Source organism: Triticum aestivum, chromosome 2D (genome assembly GCF_018294505.1).
Source record: "Triticum aestivum cultivar Chinese Spring chromosome 2D, IWGSC CS RefSeq v2.1, whole genome shotgun sequence".
Lineage (NCBI taxonomy): Eukaryota > Viridiplantae > Streptophyta > Magnoliopsida > Poales > Poaceae > Triticum > Triticum aestivum.
Window position 1 is genome coordinate 345904587 of NC_057799.1, and position 18177 is coordinate 345922763.

Here is an 18177-nt window from a genome sequence, read left to right on the forward strand (position 1 = left end):
GGGAAAAATCCCCAACTCTCTCCGAGGGTCCTTGAGTTGCTTAGGATTTTCGAGGATTTGCCAAAATGCAATAAAATATGCTATGCAATGATGATCTAATGTATAACATTCCAAATTGAAAATTTGGGATGTTACAGTAGATAGTAACACTACTATCAGCGTCCGTCTTCCTCTTGAAGATCCATTTAATCTGAATGGCTCGCCAATCATTGGGCAAGTCAATCAAAGTCCATACGTTGTTCTCATACATGGATCTCATCTCAGATTTCATGGCCTCAAGCCATTTTGCGGAATCTAGGCTCACCATCGCTTTTTCATAGTTCGTAGGTTCGTCATGGTCTAGTAACATAACCTCCAGAACAGGATTACCGTACCACTCTGGTGCGGATCTTACTCTGGTTGACCTACGAGGTTCAGTAATAACTTGATCTGAAGTTCCATGATCATCATCATTAACTTCCTCACTAATTGGTATAGGCGTCACAGAAACTGGTTTCTGCGATGAACTACTTTCCAATAAGGGAGCAGGTACAATTACCTCATCAAGTTCTACTTTCCTCCCGCTCAGTTCTTTCGAGAGAAACTCCTTCTCTAGAAAGGATCCATACTTAGCAACGAATGTCTTGCCTTCGGATCTGTGATAGAAGGTGTACCCAACTGTCTCCTTTGGGTATCCTATGAAGACACATTTCTCCGATTTGGGTTTGAGCTTATCAGGATGAAACTTTTTCACATAAGCATCGCAACCCCAAACTTTAAGAAACGACAACTTTGGTTTCTTGCCAAACCACAGTTCATAAGATGTCGTCTCAACGGATTTAGATGGTACCCTATTTAACGTGAATGCAGCTGTCTCTAATGCATAACCCCAAAACGATAGTGGTAGATCGGTAAGAGACATCATATATTGCACCATATCTAATAAAGTACGATTACGATGTTCGGACACACCATTACACTGTGGTGTTCCAGGTGGCGTGAGTAGTGAAACTATTTCACATTGTTTTTACTGAAGGCCAAACTCGTAACTCAAATACTCTTCTCCACGATCAGATCGTAGAAACTTTGTTTTCTTGTTACGATGATTTTCCACTTCACTCTGAAATTATATGAACTTTTCAAATGTTTCAGACTTCTGTTTCATTAAGTAGATATACCCATATCTGCTCAAATCATCTGTGAAGGTCAGAAATTAATGATACCTGCTACGAGCCTCAATATTCATCGGACCACATACATCTGTATGTATGATTTCCAACAAATCTGTTGCTCTCTCCATAGTTCCGGAGAACGGCGTATTAGTCATCTTGCCCATGAGGCACGGTTCGCAAGCATCAAGTGATTCATAATCAAGTGATTCCAAAATCCCATCAGTATGGAGTTTCTTCATGTGCTTTACACTAATATGACCTAAACGGCAGTGCCACAAATAAGTTGCACTATCATTATTAACTTTGCATCTTTTGGCTTCATTATTATGAATATGTGTATCACTACGATCGAGATCCAACAAACCATTTTATTGGGTGTATGACCATAGAAGGTTTTATTCATGTACACAGAACAACAATTATTCTCTAATTTAAATGAATAACCGTATTGCAACAAACATGATCAAATCATATTCATGCTCAACGCAAACACCAAATAACACTTATTTAGGTTCAACACTAATCCCGAAAGTATAGGGAGTGTGCGATGATGATCATATCAATCTTGGAACCACTTCTAATACACATCGTCACTTCATCCTTAACTAGTTTATGTTCATTATGCAACTCCCGTTTCGAGTTACTACTCTTTAGCAACTGAACCAGTATCAAATACAGAGGGGTTGCTATAAACACTAGTAAGTACACATCAATAACATGTATATCCAATATAACTTTGTTCACTTTGCCATCCTTCTTATCCACCAAATACTTGGGGCAGTTCCGCTTCCAGTGACCAGTCCCTTTGCAGTAGAAGCACTTAGTCTCAGGCTTAGGTACAGACTTGGGCTTCTTCACTTGAGTAGCAACTTGCTTGCCGTTCTTTTTGAAGTTCCCCTTCTATCCTTTTGCCCTTTTCTTGCAACTAGTGGTCTTGTTAACCATCAACACTTGATGCTCTTTCTTGATTTCTACCTTCGTCGATTTCAGCATCGCGAAGAGCTCGGGAATTACTTTCGTCATCCCTTTGAAGGAAATATGCCCTAGAGGCAATAATAAAGTTATTATTTATTTCCTTATATCATGATAAATGTTTATTATTCATGCTAGAATTGTACTAACCGGAAACATAATACATGTGTGAATACATAGACAAACAGAGTGTCACTAGTATGCCTCTACTTGACTAGCTCGTTAATCAAAGATGGTTATGTTTCCTAGCCATAGACATAAGTTGTCATTTGATTAATGAGATCACCTCATTAGGAGAATGACGTGATTGACTTGACCCATTCCGTTAGCTTAGCACCCGATCGTTTAGTATGTTGCTATTGCTTTCTTCATGACTTATACATGTTCCTCTGACTATGAGATTATGCAACTCCCGTTTACCGGAGGAACACTTTGTGTGCTACCAAACGTCACAACGTAAATGGGTGATTATAAAGGTGCTCTACAGGTGTCTCCAAAGGTACTTGTTGGGTTGGCGTATTTCGAGATTAGGATTTGTCACTCCGATTGTCGGAGAGGTATCTCTGGGCCCACTCGGTAATGCACATCACTATAAGCCTTGCAAGCATTGTGACTAATAAGTTAGTTGCGGGATGATGTGTTACGGAACGAGTAAAGAGACTTGCCGGTAACGAGATTGAACTAGGTATCGAGATACCGACGATCGAATCTCGGGCAAGTAACATACTGATGACAAAGGGAACAACGTATGTTGTTATGCGGTCTGACCGATAAAGATCTTCGTAGAATATGTGGGAGCCAATATGGGCATCCAGGTCCCGCTATTGGTTATTGACCGGAGACGTGTCTCGGTCATGTCTACATAGTTCTCGAACCCGTAGGGTCCGCACGCTTAAAGTTACGATGACAGTTTTATTATGAGTTTATGTATGTTGATGTACCGAAGGAGTTCGGAGTCCCGGATGAGATCGGGGACATGACGAGGAGTCTCGAAATGGTCGAGACGTAAAGATCGATATATTGGACGACTATATTCGGACTTCGGAAAGGTTCCGAGTGATTCGGGTATTTTTCGGAGTACCGGAGAGTTACGGGAATACGTATTGGGCCTTATTGGGCCATACGGGAAAGAAGAAAAAGGGCCTCAAGGGTGGCCGCACCCCTCCCCTTGGTCTGGTCCGAATTGGACTAGGGAAGGGGGCGCCCCCTTCCTTCCTTCTCTTTTCCCTTCCTCTTTTCCTATTCCATATGGGAGGTGGAATCCTACTAGGACTAGGGAGTCCTAGTAGGACTCCACACTTGGTGCGCCCCCTCCTAGGGCCGGCCTCCTCCTCCCTTGCTCCTTTATATACGGGGGCAGGGGGCACCCCAGAGACACAACAATTGATCCTTGAGATCTTTTAGCCGTGTGCGGTGCCCCCCTCCACCAAATTACACCTCGATAATATCATTGCGGAGCTTAGGCGAAGCCCTGCGTCGGTAGAACATCATCATCGTCACCACGCCGTCGTGCTGACGAAACTCTCCCTCAACACTCGGCTGGATCGGAGTTCGAGGGACGTCATCGAGCTGAACGTGTGTAGAACTCGGAGGTGCCGTGCGTTCGGTACTTGATCGGTCGGATCGTGAAGACGTACGACTACATCAACCGCGTTGTGATAACGCTTCCGCTGTCGGTCTACGAGGGTACGTGGACAACACTCTCCCCTCTCGTTGCTATGCATCACCATGATCTTGCGTGTGCGTAGGAATTTTTTTGAAATTACTACGTTCCCCAACAGTGGCATCCGAGCCTGGTTTTATGCGTTGATGCTATGCACGAGTAGAACACAAGTGAGTTGTGGGCGATATAAGTCATACTGCTTACCAGCATGTCATACTTTGGTTCAGCGGTATTGTGAGATGAAGCGGCCCGGACCGACATTACGCGTACGCTTACGCGAGACTGGTTTCACCGTTCGGAGCACTCGTTGCTTAAAGGTGACTGGCGGGTGTCTGTCTCTCTCACTTTAGTTGAACCGAGTGTGGCTACGCCCGGTCCTTGCGAAGGTTAAAACAGCACCAACTTGACAAACTATCGTTGTGGTTTTGATGCGTAGGTAAGAACGGTTCTTGCTAAGCCCGTAGCAGCCACGTAAAACTTGCAACAACAAAGTAGAGGACGTCTAACTTGTTTTTGCAGGGCATGTTGTGATGTGATATGGTCAAGACATGATGTGATATAATGTGTTGTATGAGATGATCATGTTTTGTAACCGAGTTATCGGCAACTGGCAGGAGCCATATGGTTGTCGCTTTATTGTATGAGATGCAATCGCCATGTAATAGTTTTACTTTATCACTAAGCGGTAGCGATAGTCGTAAAAGCAATAAGTTGGCGAGACGACAACGATGCTACGATGGAGATCAAGGTGTCGCGCCGGTGACGATGGTGATCATGACGGTGCTTCGGAGATGGAGATCACAAGCACGGTGCTTCGGAGATGGAGATCACAAGCACAAGATGATGATGGCCATATCATATCACTTATATTGATTGCATGTGATGTTAATCCTTTATGCATCTTATCTTGCTTTGATTGACGGTAGCATTATAAGATGATCTCTCACTAAAATTTCAAGATAAAAGTGTTCTCCCTGAGTATGCACCGTTGCAAAAGTTCTTCGTGCTGAGACACCACGTGTTAATCGGGTGTGATAGGCTCTACGTTCAAATACAACGGGTGCAAAACAGTTGCACACGCGGAATACTCAGGTTAAACTTGACGAGCCTAGCATATACAGATATGGCCTCGGAACACAGAGACCGAAAGGTCGAGCGTGAATCATATAGTAGATATGATCAACATAGTGATGTTCACCATTGAAACTACTCCATCTCACGTGTTAATCGGACATGGTTTAGTTGCTTTGGATCACGTAATCACTTAGATGATTAGAGAGATGTCTATCTAAGTGGGAGTTCTTAAGTAATATGATTAATTGAACTTAAATTTATCATGAACTTAGTCCTGATAGTATTTTGCAAATTATGTTGTAGATCAATAGCTCGCGTTGTTGCTTCCCTGTGTTTATTTTTTGTTCCTAGAGAAAAATTATGTTGAAAGATGTTAGTAGCAAAGATGCGGATTGGATCCGTGATCTGAGGATTATCCTCATTGCTGCACAGAAAAATTATGTCCTTGATGCACCGCTAGGTGACAGACCTATTGCAGGAGCAGATGCAGACGTTATGAACGTTTGGCTAGCTCAATATGATGACTACTTGATAGTTTAGTGCACCATGCTTAACGGCTTAGAATCGGGACTTCAAAGACGTTTTGAACGTCATGGACCATATGAGATGTTCCAGGAGTTGAAGTTAATATTTCAAGCAAATACCCGAGTTGAGAGATATGAAATCTCCAACAAGTTCTATAGCAAAAAGATGGAGGAGAATCGCTCAACTAGTGAGCATGTGCTCAGATTGTCTGGGTACTACAATCGCTTGAATCAAGTGGGAGTTTATCTTCCAGATAAAATAGTGATTGACAGAATTCTCTAGTCACCATCACCAAGTTAGTAGAACTTCGTGATGAACTATGGTATGCAAGGGATGACGAAAGTAATTCCCGAGCTCTTCGTGATGCTGAAATCGACGAAGGTAGAAATCAAGAAAAACATCAAGTGTTGATGGTTGACGAGACCACTTCAAGTGTTGATGGTTGACGAGACCGCTAGTTTCAAGAAAAGGGCAAAGGGAAAAAGGGGAACTTCAAAAAGAACGGCAAGCAAGTTGCTGCTCAAGTGAAGAAGCCTAAGTCTGGTCCTAAGCCTGAGACTAAGTGCTTCTACTGCAAAGGGACTGGTCACTGGAAGCGGAACTACCCCAACTATTTGGTGGATAAGAAGGATGGCAAAGTGAACAAAGGTATATTTGATATACAGATTATCGATGTGTACTTTACTAGTGTTTATAGCAACCCCTCGGTAATTGATACTGGTTCAGTTGCTAAAGAGTAGTAACTCGAAAACGGGAGTTGCAGAATAAACAGAGACTAGTAAAAGGCGAGGTGACGATGTGTGTTGGAAGTAGTTCCAAGATTGATATGATCATCATCGCACACTCCCTGTACTTTCGGGATTAGTGTTGAACCTAAATAAGTGTTATTTGGTGTTTGCGTTGAGCATGAATATGATTTGATCATGTTTATTGCAATACGGTTATTCATTTAAGTTAGAGAACAATTGTTGTTCTGTTTACATGAATAAAACCTTTATGGTCATACACACCAACGAAAATGGTTTGTTGGATCTCGATCGTAGTGATACACATATTCATAATATTGAAGCCAAAAGATGCAAAGTTAATAATGATAGTGCAACTTATTTGTGGTACTGCCGTTTAGGTCATATTGGTGTAAAGCGCATGAAGAAACTCCATACTGATGGGATTTTGGAATCACTTGATTATGAATCACTTGATGCTTGCGAACCGTGCCTCATGGGCAAGATGACTAAAACGCCGTTCTCCGGAACTATGGAGAGAGCAACAGATTTGTTGGAAATCATACATACAGATGTATGTGGTCCGATGAATATTGAGGCTCGTAGCAGGTATCATTATTTTCTGACCTTCACAGATGATTTGAGCAGATATGGGTATATCTACTTGATGAAACACAAAGTCTGAAACATTTGAAAAGTTCAAAGAATTTCAGAGTGAAGTGGAGAATCATCGTAACAAGAAAATAAAGTTTCTACGATATGATCGCAGAGGTAAAATATTTGAGTTACGAGTTTGGCCTTCAGTTAAAACAATGTGAAATAGTTTCACTACTCACGCCACCTGGAACACCACAGTGTAATGGTGTGTCCGAACGTCATAACCGTACTTTATTGGATATAGTGCAATCTATGATGTCTCTTACCAATTTACCACTATCGTTTTGGGTTATGCATTAGAGACAGCTACATTCACGTTAAATAGGGCACCATCAAAATCCGTTGAGACGACGCCTTATGAACTGTGGTTTGGCAAGAAACCAAAGTTGTCGTTTCTTAAAATTTTGGGGTTGCGATGCTTATGTGAAAAAATTCATCCTGATAAGCTCAAACCCAAATCGGAGAAATGTGTCTTCATAGGATACCCAAAGGAGACAGTTGGGTACACCTTCTATCACAGATCCGAAGGCAAGACATTCGTTGCTAAGTATGGATCCTTTCTAGAGAAGGAGTTTCTCTCGAAAGATGTGAGTGGGAGGAAAGTAGAACTTGATGAGGTAACTGTACCTGCTCCCTTATTGGATCACAGAAATCTGTTCCTGTGACTTCTACACCAATTAGTGAGGAAGTTAATGATGATGATCATGTAACTTCAGATCAAGTTACTACCAAACCTCGTAGGTAAACCAGAGTAAGATCCGCACCAGAGTGGTACGGTAATCCTGTTCTGGAGGTTATGTTACTAGACCATGACGAACCTACGAACTATGAAGAAGCGATGGTGAGCCCAGATTCCGCAAAATGGCTTGAGGCCATGAAATCTGAGATGAGATCCATGTATGAGAACAAAGTGTGGACTTTGGTTGACTTGCCCGATGATCGGCAAGCAATTGAGAATAAATGGATTGTCAAGAGGAAGACGGACGCTGATAGTAGTATCACTATCTACAAAGCTAGAATTGTCGCAAAAAGGTTTTCGACAAGTTCAAGATGTTGACTACGATGAGAGTTTCTCACTCGTATCTATGCTTAAGTCTGTCCGAATCATGTTAGCAATTGCCGCATTTTATGAAATCTGGCAAAGGGATAAACAAAACTGCATTCCTTGATGGATTTATTAAAGAAGAGTTGTATATGATACAACCAGAAGGTTTTGTCAATCCTAAAGGTGCTAACAAAATATGCAAGCTCCAGCGATCCATCAATGGACTGGTGCAAGCATCTCGGAGTTGGAATATACGCTTTGATAAGTTGATCAAAGCATATAGTTGTATACAGACTTGCGGTGAAGCCTGTATTTACAAGAAAGTGAGTGGGAGCACTACAGCATTTCTGATAAGTATATGTGAATGACATATTGTTGATCGGAAATAATGTAGAATTATTCTGCAAAGCATAAAGGAGTGTTTGAAAGGAGTTTTTCAAAGATAGACCTCGGTGAAGCTGCTTACATATTGAGCATCAAGATCTATAGAGATAGATGAAGACGCTTGATAAGTTTTTCAATGAGTACATACCTTAACAAGATTTTGAAGTAGTTCAAAATAGAACAGTCAAAGAAAAGAGTTCTTGCCTGTGTTACAAGGTGTGAAATTGAGTAAAGACTCAAAGCCCGACCACGGCAAAAGATAGAAAGAGAATGAAAGTCATTCCCTATGCCTTGGCCATAGGTTCTATAAAGTATGCCATGCTGTGTACCAGATCTATTGTATACCCTACACTGATTTTGGCAAGGGAGTACAATAGTGATCTAGGAGTAGATCACTGGACAGCGGTCAAAATTATCCTTACTGGAATAAGGATATGTTTCTCGATTATGGAAGTGACAAAAGGCTCGTCGTAAAAGGTTACGTCGATGCAAGTTTTGACACTAATCTAGATGACTCTAAGTCTCGGTCTAGATACATATTGAAAGTGGGAGCAATTAGCTAGAGTAGCTCCATGCAGAGCATTGTAGACATAGAAATTTGCAAAATACTTACGGATCTGAATGTGACAGACCCGTTGACTAAAATTATCTCACAAGCAAAACATGATCACACCTTAGTACTCTTTGGGTGTTAATCACATAGCGATGTGAACTAGATTACTGACTCTAGTAAACCCTTTGGGTGATGGTCACATGACGATGTGAACCATGGGTGTTAATCACATGGTGATGTGAACTATTCATGTTAAATCACATGGCGATGTGAACTAGATTATTGACTCTAGTGCAAGTGGGAGACTGAAGGAAATATGCCCTAGAGGCAATAATAAAGTTATTATTTATTTCCTTATATCATGATAAATGTTTATTATTCATGCTAGAATTGTATTAACCGGAAACATAATACATGTGTGAATACATAGACAAACAGAGTGTCACTAGTATGCCTCTACTTGACTAGCTCGTTAATCAAAGATGGTTATGTTTCCTAGCCATAGACATAAGTTGTCATTTGATTAACGAGATCACCTCATTAGGAGAATGACGTGATTGACTTGACCCATTCCGTTAGCTTAGCACCCGATCGTTTAGTATGTTGCTATTGCTTTCTTCATGACTTATACATGTTCCTCTGACTATGAGATTATGCAACTCCCGTTTACCGGAGGAACACTTTGTGTGCTACCAAACGTCACAACGTAAATGGGTGATTATAAAGGTGCTCTACAGGTGTCTCCAAAGGTACTTGTTGGGTTGGCGTATTTCGAGATTAGGATTTGTCACTCCGATTGTCGGAGAGGTATCTCTGGGCCCACTCGGTAATGCACATCACTATAAGCCTTGCAAGCATTGTGACTAATAAGTTAGTTGCGGGATGATGTGTTACGGAACGAGTAAAGAGACTTGCCGGTAACGAGATTGAACTAGGTATCGAGATACCGACGATCGAATCTCGGGCAAGTAACATACTGATGACAAAGGGAACAACGTATGTTGTTATGCGGTCTGACCGATAAAGATCTTCGTAGAATATGTGGGAGCCAATATGGGCATCCAGGTCCCGCTATTGGTTATTGACCGGAGACGTGTCTCGGTCATGTCTACATAGTTCTCGAACCCGTAGGGTCCGCACGCTTAAAGTTACGATGACAGTTTTATTATGAGTTTATGTATGTTGATGTACCGAAGGAGTTCGGAGTCCCGGATGAGATCGGGGACATGACGAGGAGTCTCGAAATGGTCGAGACGTAAAGATCGATATATTGGACGACTATATTCGGACTTCGGAAAGGTTCCGAGTGATTCGGGTATTTTTCGGAGTACCGGAGAGTTACGGGAATACGTATTGGGCCTTATTGGGCCATACGGGAAAGAAGAAAAAGGGCCTCAAGGGTGGCCGCACCCCTCCCCTTGGTCTGGTCCGAATTGGACTAGGGAAGGGGGCGCCCCCTTCCTTCCTTCTACTTTTCCCTTCCTCTTTTCCTATTCCATATGGGAGGTGGCATCCTACTAGGACTAGGGAGTCCTAGTAGGACTCCACACTTGGTGCGCCCCCTCCTAGGGCCGGCCTCCTCCTCCCTTGCTCCTTTATATACGGGGGCAGGGGGCACCCCAGAGACACAACAATTGATCCTTGAGATCTTTTAGCCGTGTGCGGTGCCCCCCTCCACCAAATTACACCTCGATAATAACATTGCGGAGCTTAGGCGAAGCCCTGCGTCGGTAGAACATCATCATCGTCACCACGCCGTCGTGCTGACGAAACTCTCCCTCAACACTCGGTTGGATCGGAGTTCGAGGGACGTCATCGAGCTGAACATGTGTAGAACTCGGAGGTGCCGTGCGTTCGGTACTTGATCAGTCGGATCGTGAAGACGTACGACTACATCAACCGCGTTGTGATAACGCTTCCGCTATCGGTCTACGAGGGTACGTGGACAACACTCTCCCCTCTCGTTGCTATGCATCACCATGATCTTGCGTGTGCGTAGGAATTTTTTTTGAAATTACTACGTTCCCCAACACCCTTACATACTATAGTTCATCACGAAGTTCTACTAACTTGGTGATGGTGACTAGAGAATTCGGTCAATCACTATTTTATCTGGAAGATTAACTCCCACTTGATTCAAGCGATTGTAGTACCCAGACAATCTGAGCACATGCTCACTACTTGAGCTATTCTCCTCCATCTTTTAGCTATAGAACTTGTTGGAGACTTCATATCTCTCAACTCGGGTATTTGCTTGAAATATTAACTTCAACTCCTGGAACATCTCATATGGTCCATGACGTTCAAAACGTCTTTGAAGTCCCGATTCTAAGCCGTTAAGCATGGTGCACTAAGCTATCAAGTAATCATCATATTGAGCTAGCCAAACGTTCATAACGTCTGCATCTGCTCCTGCAATAGGTCTGTCACCTAGCGGTGCATCAAGGACATAATTCTTCTGTGCAGCAATGAGGATAATCCTCAGATCACGGATCCAATCCGCATCTTTGCTACTAACATCTTTCAACATAATTTTCTCTAGGAACATATCAAAAATAAACACAGGGAAGCAACAACGCGAGCTATTGATCTACAACATAATTTGCAAAAATACTATCAGGACTAAGTTCATGATAAATTTAAGTTCAATTAATCATATTACTTAAGAACTCCCACTTAGATAGACATCCCTCTAATCCTCTAAGTGATCACGTGATCCATATCAACTAAACCATGTCCGATCATCACGTGAAATGGAGTAGTTTCAACGGTGAACATCACTATGTTGATCATATCTACTATATGATTCACGCTCGACCTTTCGGTCTCCGTGTTCCGAGGCCATATCTGTTATATGCTAGGCTCGTCAAGCTTAACCTGAGTATTCCGCGTGTGCAACTGTTTTGCACCCGTTGTATTTGAACGTAGAGCCTATCACACCCGATCATCACGTGGTGTCTTAGCACGAAGAACTTTCGCAACGGTGCATACTCAGGGAGAACACTTATACTTTGATAATTTAGTGAGGGATCATCTTATAATGCTACCGTCAATCAAAGCAAGATAAGATGCATAAAAGATAAACATCACATGCAATCAATATAAGTGATATGATATGGCCATCATCATCTTGTGCTTGTGATCTCCATCTCCGAAGCACCATCATGATCACCATCGTCACCGGCGTGACACCTTGATCTCCATCGTAGTATCGTTGTCGTCTCGCCAACTATTGCTTTTACGACTATCGCTACCGCTTAGTGATAAAGTAAAACAATTACATGGCGATTGCATTGCATACAATAAAGCGACAACCATATGGCTCCTGCCAGTTGCCGATAACTCGGTTACAAAACATGATCATCTCATACAATAAAATATAGCATCATGTCTTGACCATATCACATCACAACATGCCCTACAAAAACAAGTTAGACGTCCTCTACTTTGTTGTTGCATGTTTTACGTGGCTGCTACGGGCTTAGCAAGAACCGTTCTTACCTACGCATCAAAACCACAATGATAGTTTGTCAAGTTGGTGCTGTTTTAACCTTCGCAAAGACCGGGCGTAGCCACACTCGGTGCAACTAAAGTGAGAGAGACAGACACCCGCCAGTCACCTTTAAGCAACGAGTGCTCGCAACGGTGAAACCAGTCTCGCGTAAGCGTACGCGTAATGTCGGTCCGGGCCGCTTCATCTCACAATACCTATGAACCAAAATATGACATGCTGGTAAGCAGTATGACTTATATCGCCCACAACTCACTTGTGTTCTACTCGTGCATATAACATCAACGCATAAAACCAGGCTCGGATTCCACTGTTGGGGAACGTAGTAATTTCAAAAAAAATTCCTACGCACACGCAAGATCATGGTGATGCATAGCAACGAGAGGGGAGAGTGTTGTCCATGTACCCTCGTAGACCGAAAGCGGAAGCGTTAAATTAACGCGGTTGATGTAGTCGTACGTCTTCATGATCCGACCGATCAAGTACCGAACATACGGCACCTCCGAGTTCAGCACACGTTCAGCTCGATGACGTCCCTCGAACTCCGGTCCAGCCGAGTGTTGAGGGAGAGTTTCGTCAGCACGACGGCGTGGTGACGATGATGATGTTCTACCGACGCAGGGCTTCGCCTAAGCACCGCTACAATATTATCGAGGTGTAATATGGTGGAGGGGGACACCGCACACGGCTAAGAGATCAATAGATCAATTGTTGTGTCTATGGGGTGCTCCCCTGCCCCCGTATATAAAGGAGCAAGGGGAAGGCCGCCGGCCAAGGAGGAGTGCGCGCCAAGGGGGGAGTCCTACTCCCACCGGGAGTAGGACTCCTCCTTTCCTTGTTGGAGTAGGAAAAGGGAAGGGAGAAGGAGAAAGAAGGAAGGGGGCGCCCCCCCTCCCTAGTCCAATTCGGACTAGTCCATGGGGAGGGGTGCGGCCACCCTTTGGGGCCTTTCTTTCCTTTCCCGTATGGCCCATTAAGGCCCAATACGAATTCCCGTAACTCTCCGGTACTCCGAAAAATACCCGAATCACTCGGAACCTTTCCGATGTCCGAATATAGTCGTCCAATATATCGATCTTTATGTCTCGACCATTTCGAGACTCCTCGTCAAGTCCTTGATCTCATCCGGGACTCTGAACTCCTTCGGTACATCAAAACACATAAACTCATAATATAACCGTCATCTAACTTTAAGCGTGCGGACCCCACGGGTTCGAGAACTATGTAGACATGACTGAGACACGTCTCCGGTCAATAACCAATAGCGGAACCTGGATGCTCATATTGGCTCCCACATATTCTACGAAGATCTTTATCGGTCAGACCGCATAACAATATACGTTGTTCCCTTTGTCATCGGTATGTTACTTGCCCGAGATTCGATCGTCGGTATCTTAATACCTAGTTCAATCTCGTTACCGGCAAGTCTCTTTACTCGTTCCGTAATACATCATCCCGCAACTAACTCATTAGTTACAATGCTTGCAAGGCTTATAGTGATGTGCATTACTGAGTGGGCCCAAAGATACCTCTCCGACAATCGGAGTGACAAATCCTAATCTCGAAATACGCCAACCCAACAAGTACCTTCGGAGACACCTGTAGAGCACCTTTATTATCACCCAGTTACATTGTGACGTTTGGTAGCACACAAAGTGTTCCTCCGGTAAACGGGAGTTGCATAATCTCATAGTCATAGGAACATGTATAAGTCATGAAGAAAGCAATAGCAACATACTAAACGATCGTATGCTAAGCTAACGGAATGGGTCAAGTCAATCACATCATTCTCCTAATGATATGATCCCGTTAATCAAATGACAACTCATGTCTATGGCTAGGAAACATAACCATCTTTGATCAACGAGCTAGTCAAGTAAAGGCATACTAGTGACACTCTGTTTGTCTATGTATTCACACATGTATCATGTTTCCGGTTAATACAATTCTAGCATGAATAATAAACATTTATCATGATATAAGGAAATAAATAATAACTTTATTATTGCCTCTAGGGCATATTTCCTTCACTGGCAGCCTCGATCTTTAAGCATATAGAAGAGAGTAGCTGGTAACTTCACCAAGTATCATCGCATAGCATAATCCTACCCAAAGATCCTCTCCTCATCGCCTTGTGAGAGAGCGATCACCGGGTTGCATCTGGCACTTGAAAGGGTTTGTTTTATTAAGTATCCGGTTCTAGTTGTCATAAGGTCGGAATACAACTCTGGGTCATCCTTTTACCGAGGGACACGGCTATTCGAATAGATAAACTTCCCTACAGGGGTGCACCACATTACCCAACACGCTCGATCCCTCTAGCCGGACACACTTTCCTGGGTCATGCTCGGCCTCGGAAGATCAACACGTCGCAACCCTACCTAGGCACAACAAAGAGGTCAGCACGCCGGTCTAAATCCTAAGCGCGCAGGGGTCTGGGCCCATCGCCCATTGCAAACCTGCACATTGCGAGGGCGGATGGTGAGCAGACCTAGCAACCTCCATTACAAAGGAAGTTGCGTTACGCGGTCCATCCCGGCGCGCGTCGCTCAGTCGCTGACGTCAAGAAGGCTTCGGCTGATACCACGATGTCGAGCATAACTGTTCCCGCGTAGTTGGTTAGTGCGTATAGGCCAGTGGCCAGACTCGGATCAAATATCCAGATCTCATTAAGCATGTTGTTTGAAGTATCTGTGGACACTGACGAGGGCCAGGCCCACCTGTCTCCTAGGTGGTCACAAACTGCCCTGTCGCTCTGCCACAAAGTAACACTCTGGGGCCGTGGGGAACCCAGGCCCACCACTACCTGGGTGGAACCACCTGCCCCTTCAGCCCCCATCTCCGAATAGTATCATAAGTAAATGTAACAGTATAAAGTATATAATATATGCCCGTGATCACCTCCCGAAGTAATCACGACCCAGTAGTATAGCATGGCAGACGGACAAGAGTGTAGGACCACTGATGGAATACTAGCAGCCTATACTAAGCATTTAGGATAGCAGGTAAAGGTATCAACAATTGTAGCAACAATGACAGGCTATGCAGTAGAATAGGATTAACCGAAAGAAGTAACAGCTACACTACTCTAATGCAAGCAGTAGAGAGAAGGAATAGGCAATATCGGGTTGATCAAGGAGGGGGGGCTTGCCTGGAAGCTCTGTTGCACAAGAAGAAGGGTCGTCGATGATGTAGTCGTACTCATTGGCATTAGCGCCGGTCTCGGAGTCTACCGGAGAAGAAGAGGAGGGAAGAAATAGTAAATATGGAGCAAACAAAGCATCAAAAAATATAACAAGGCAATACGCGGTGCCAGGGGTGATCTAACGCAGGGATAGGTGATACCGGCGAAGGGGTAAAACATCCGAGAAAGTATTTCCGGTGTTTGGCATTTTTGGACAGTCGAATCGGAGGAGGAAGGTTGCATGTTCACTATGCTAGGGACGTGTGGTAGACGAACCGACTGCGTATCCGTATTTGTCTCGTCGTTCTGAGCAACTTTCATGTACAAAGTATTTTCATCCGAGTTACGGTTTATTTATATGATTTTTCAACATTTTATTCATTTTCTGAAATTATTGTTAATTCAAAATTAATAGACAAAATGCTATGGGTACCCAGCCCTGCGTACATAGAATGTACACAGAGGCTGACATGTGGGCCTGGGGGACCCAGTTGGCCTGTCAATGTTTGACTCGTCAACAGGGGGTGGGGCCCTCCTGTGATTGACTATTTAGGTTTATCTATTAGTAGTTTAACTAAGTTAACTAACTAATTAGTTAGCTAATTAGGCAATTAGTTAAGTTAAGTAATTAAATTACCAATTAATTAACGTTATTATTATTATTATTATATTTTTGCTTTTCTTTTTAGGCGCTGGGACCCATATGTCATAGGCCCAGCGGGGCCTAACGGGCGAACGGGCGTGCGGGTTCGCGGGCGCGGCCACGAGCGGAGCAGTAGGGAGCGGCGTGAGCAGCAGAGAGTCAGGCGGGGCGCTGCGAGCGACGAGCGGCGGCGCAGGGTGGGCGCGGTGGCACGGCCGAGAGAGGACGGCGCCGGAGCAGGTTGCAGCCGCGCGGGAAGGCCGGAGCGGTGCGATGGACGCCGAGGAGGGAGGTCGGGCATGGCGAGCAGGGGGCCGAGGCGACGGCGGCCTCGCTTGGCAGCGACAGGGGCGAGGCGGGGCTCGGACACGCGTGTGCGGCAGCAGGCGGTGGCAGGCGGCACGGGACTGCGGTGCGGCGTTCGCTGACTTGGGCGGCAGCAGCAATCAGTGGCTTGAGCAAGAGCAGCGGCAGCAACTAAGTAGCAGCAGCCACGGCATGCAGCAAGAGCAGCGGCAGGATAGCAGCAATAGCAGCATCAAGGCAGCAGCGGTAGCTAGCAAAGAGCAATAGGAGCAGCAGCTACGCAAGGAGCAACAACACGCATGAGCTCGGGACGGACATGGCGGATGGCGAGCTACAGTGGTTGTAGGGGAACGTGCTCGAGCTCGAATCCGAGCTCAGGAAGAGGCGGGGAAGAAGTGGGGAGGAAGCGGGCCTCACAGTGAACTCGAGGAGATGGCCGGTGGAGCGGCAAGAGGCACCGGAGCGGCAGTATTCGGATTGGATCGATGACGATGCAGAGAAGGGGAACAGCTTGATCCCGATGCGGTGGCGATCCCCCGTACGAGCTTCTCTTCGGAGTCGATGTAGACGTAGCAGACGCGGCTCCTGGACATCACCCCGAGGTACGAGGAGCTCAGTTGACACGGTAACGACAAGGCGGTGACGACGGCAGCGGCGAGCGCTTGTGTTGCCGAGGAGAGCGACGAGGTGGAAAGGGGAAAGGGTATTAGGGTTTGCCAGGTAGTGAGGGGGGTCCTCTTATCCACGCGGGAGGCGGCGGATGCACGACGTGTGGAGGATCCGCGGCATGTACGAGCGAACGGCGGCCACCGAGCCTTCTGTGAACAGAAGATTGAAGATGGCTTCGGGGTGGGCTGGGCCTGTTTTAGTTAGGTGGGCCAAATGGCCCAGTAGGTTAGGTCCTCCGTTTTCTTTTCTTTTTATTGTTTTGTTTTATTTTTACCTTTTCTTTTTTGTTTTCTTTTATTTATTTAATAGTTTATAGTTTTACAAAAAGTAAAACCCATACCTAAAATAGAGTTACAATTCCAACTACTTTCACAAAAAGTTTTACCCCTAATCAAAATAGTTTAGCATTTTATAATATTCAAATGGCATTTATTTAATAGTTTTACCTATTTTTTATCACTTAAGTGCATCCAAACCTTTTATAAAAATGTGGTTTCTCTACCATAATTACCTATGCATTACTTGGCACTATCCGTGCATTTTAGTTTTTATATTTGAAAACTTTTATCGTTTGGCTTTATTTTAAATTGGAATTTAAATTGGTTTGAACTAACGCGAGATTAACACCAGTAACCGAGGTGACGTGGCATCATTAACGTGAGATTACTGTAGCCTAATTATCTGTGCGTCACAACTGCCTATGCACAAGTTAGGGTACAAAGGCACCAATGTCTTAGTACACCGACAGCTTCGCTCCACTCCATAAAAAATTAGCCTTTACGAATTTGGATCATAACTCAGTATAAAGAGATATTAAGTGCACACAGTTGCTATGTCCACCGGACCCCGAATATTGAGTTGATAATGACATTCCCCTCACCCGCTCTCATCAGCAATGAGTCAATATTTTTGTTTTAGTGGCAAGAATACAATTATAAGTTTTTTATCTTGCTATCACTGAAATACTTCAGCTACAAAGATGAAACCTAACTAATGCACACCACTACCCCTATTGATTGTCCATTTAAACCGGAGAACAATGAAACTACTAGCTCAAGGAGCAATATACATATGTAGTCCATGCAAAGCAACACTTATAACCTGACCATAACATA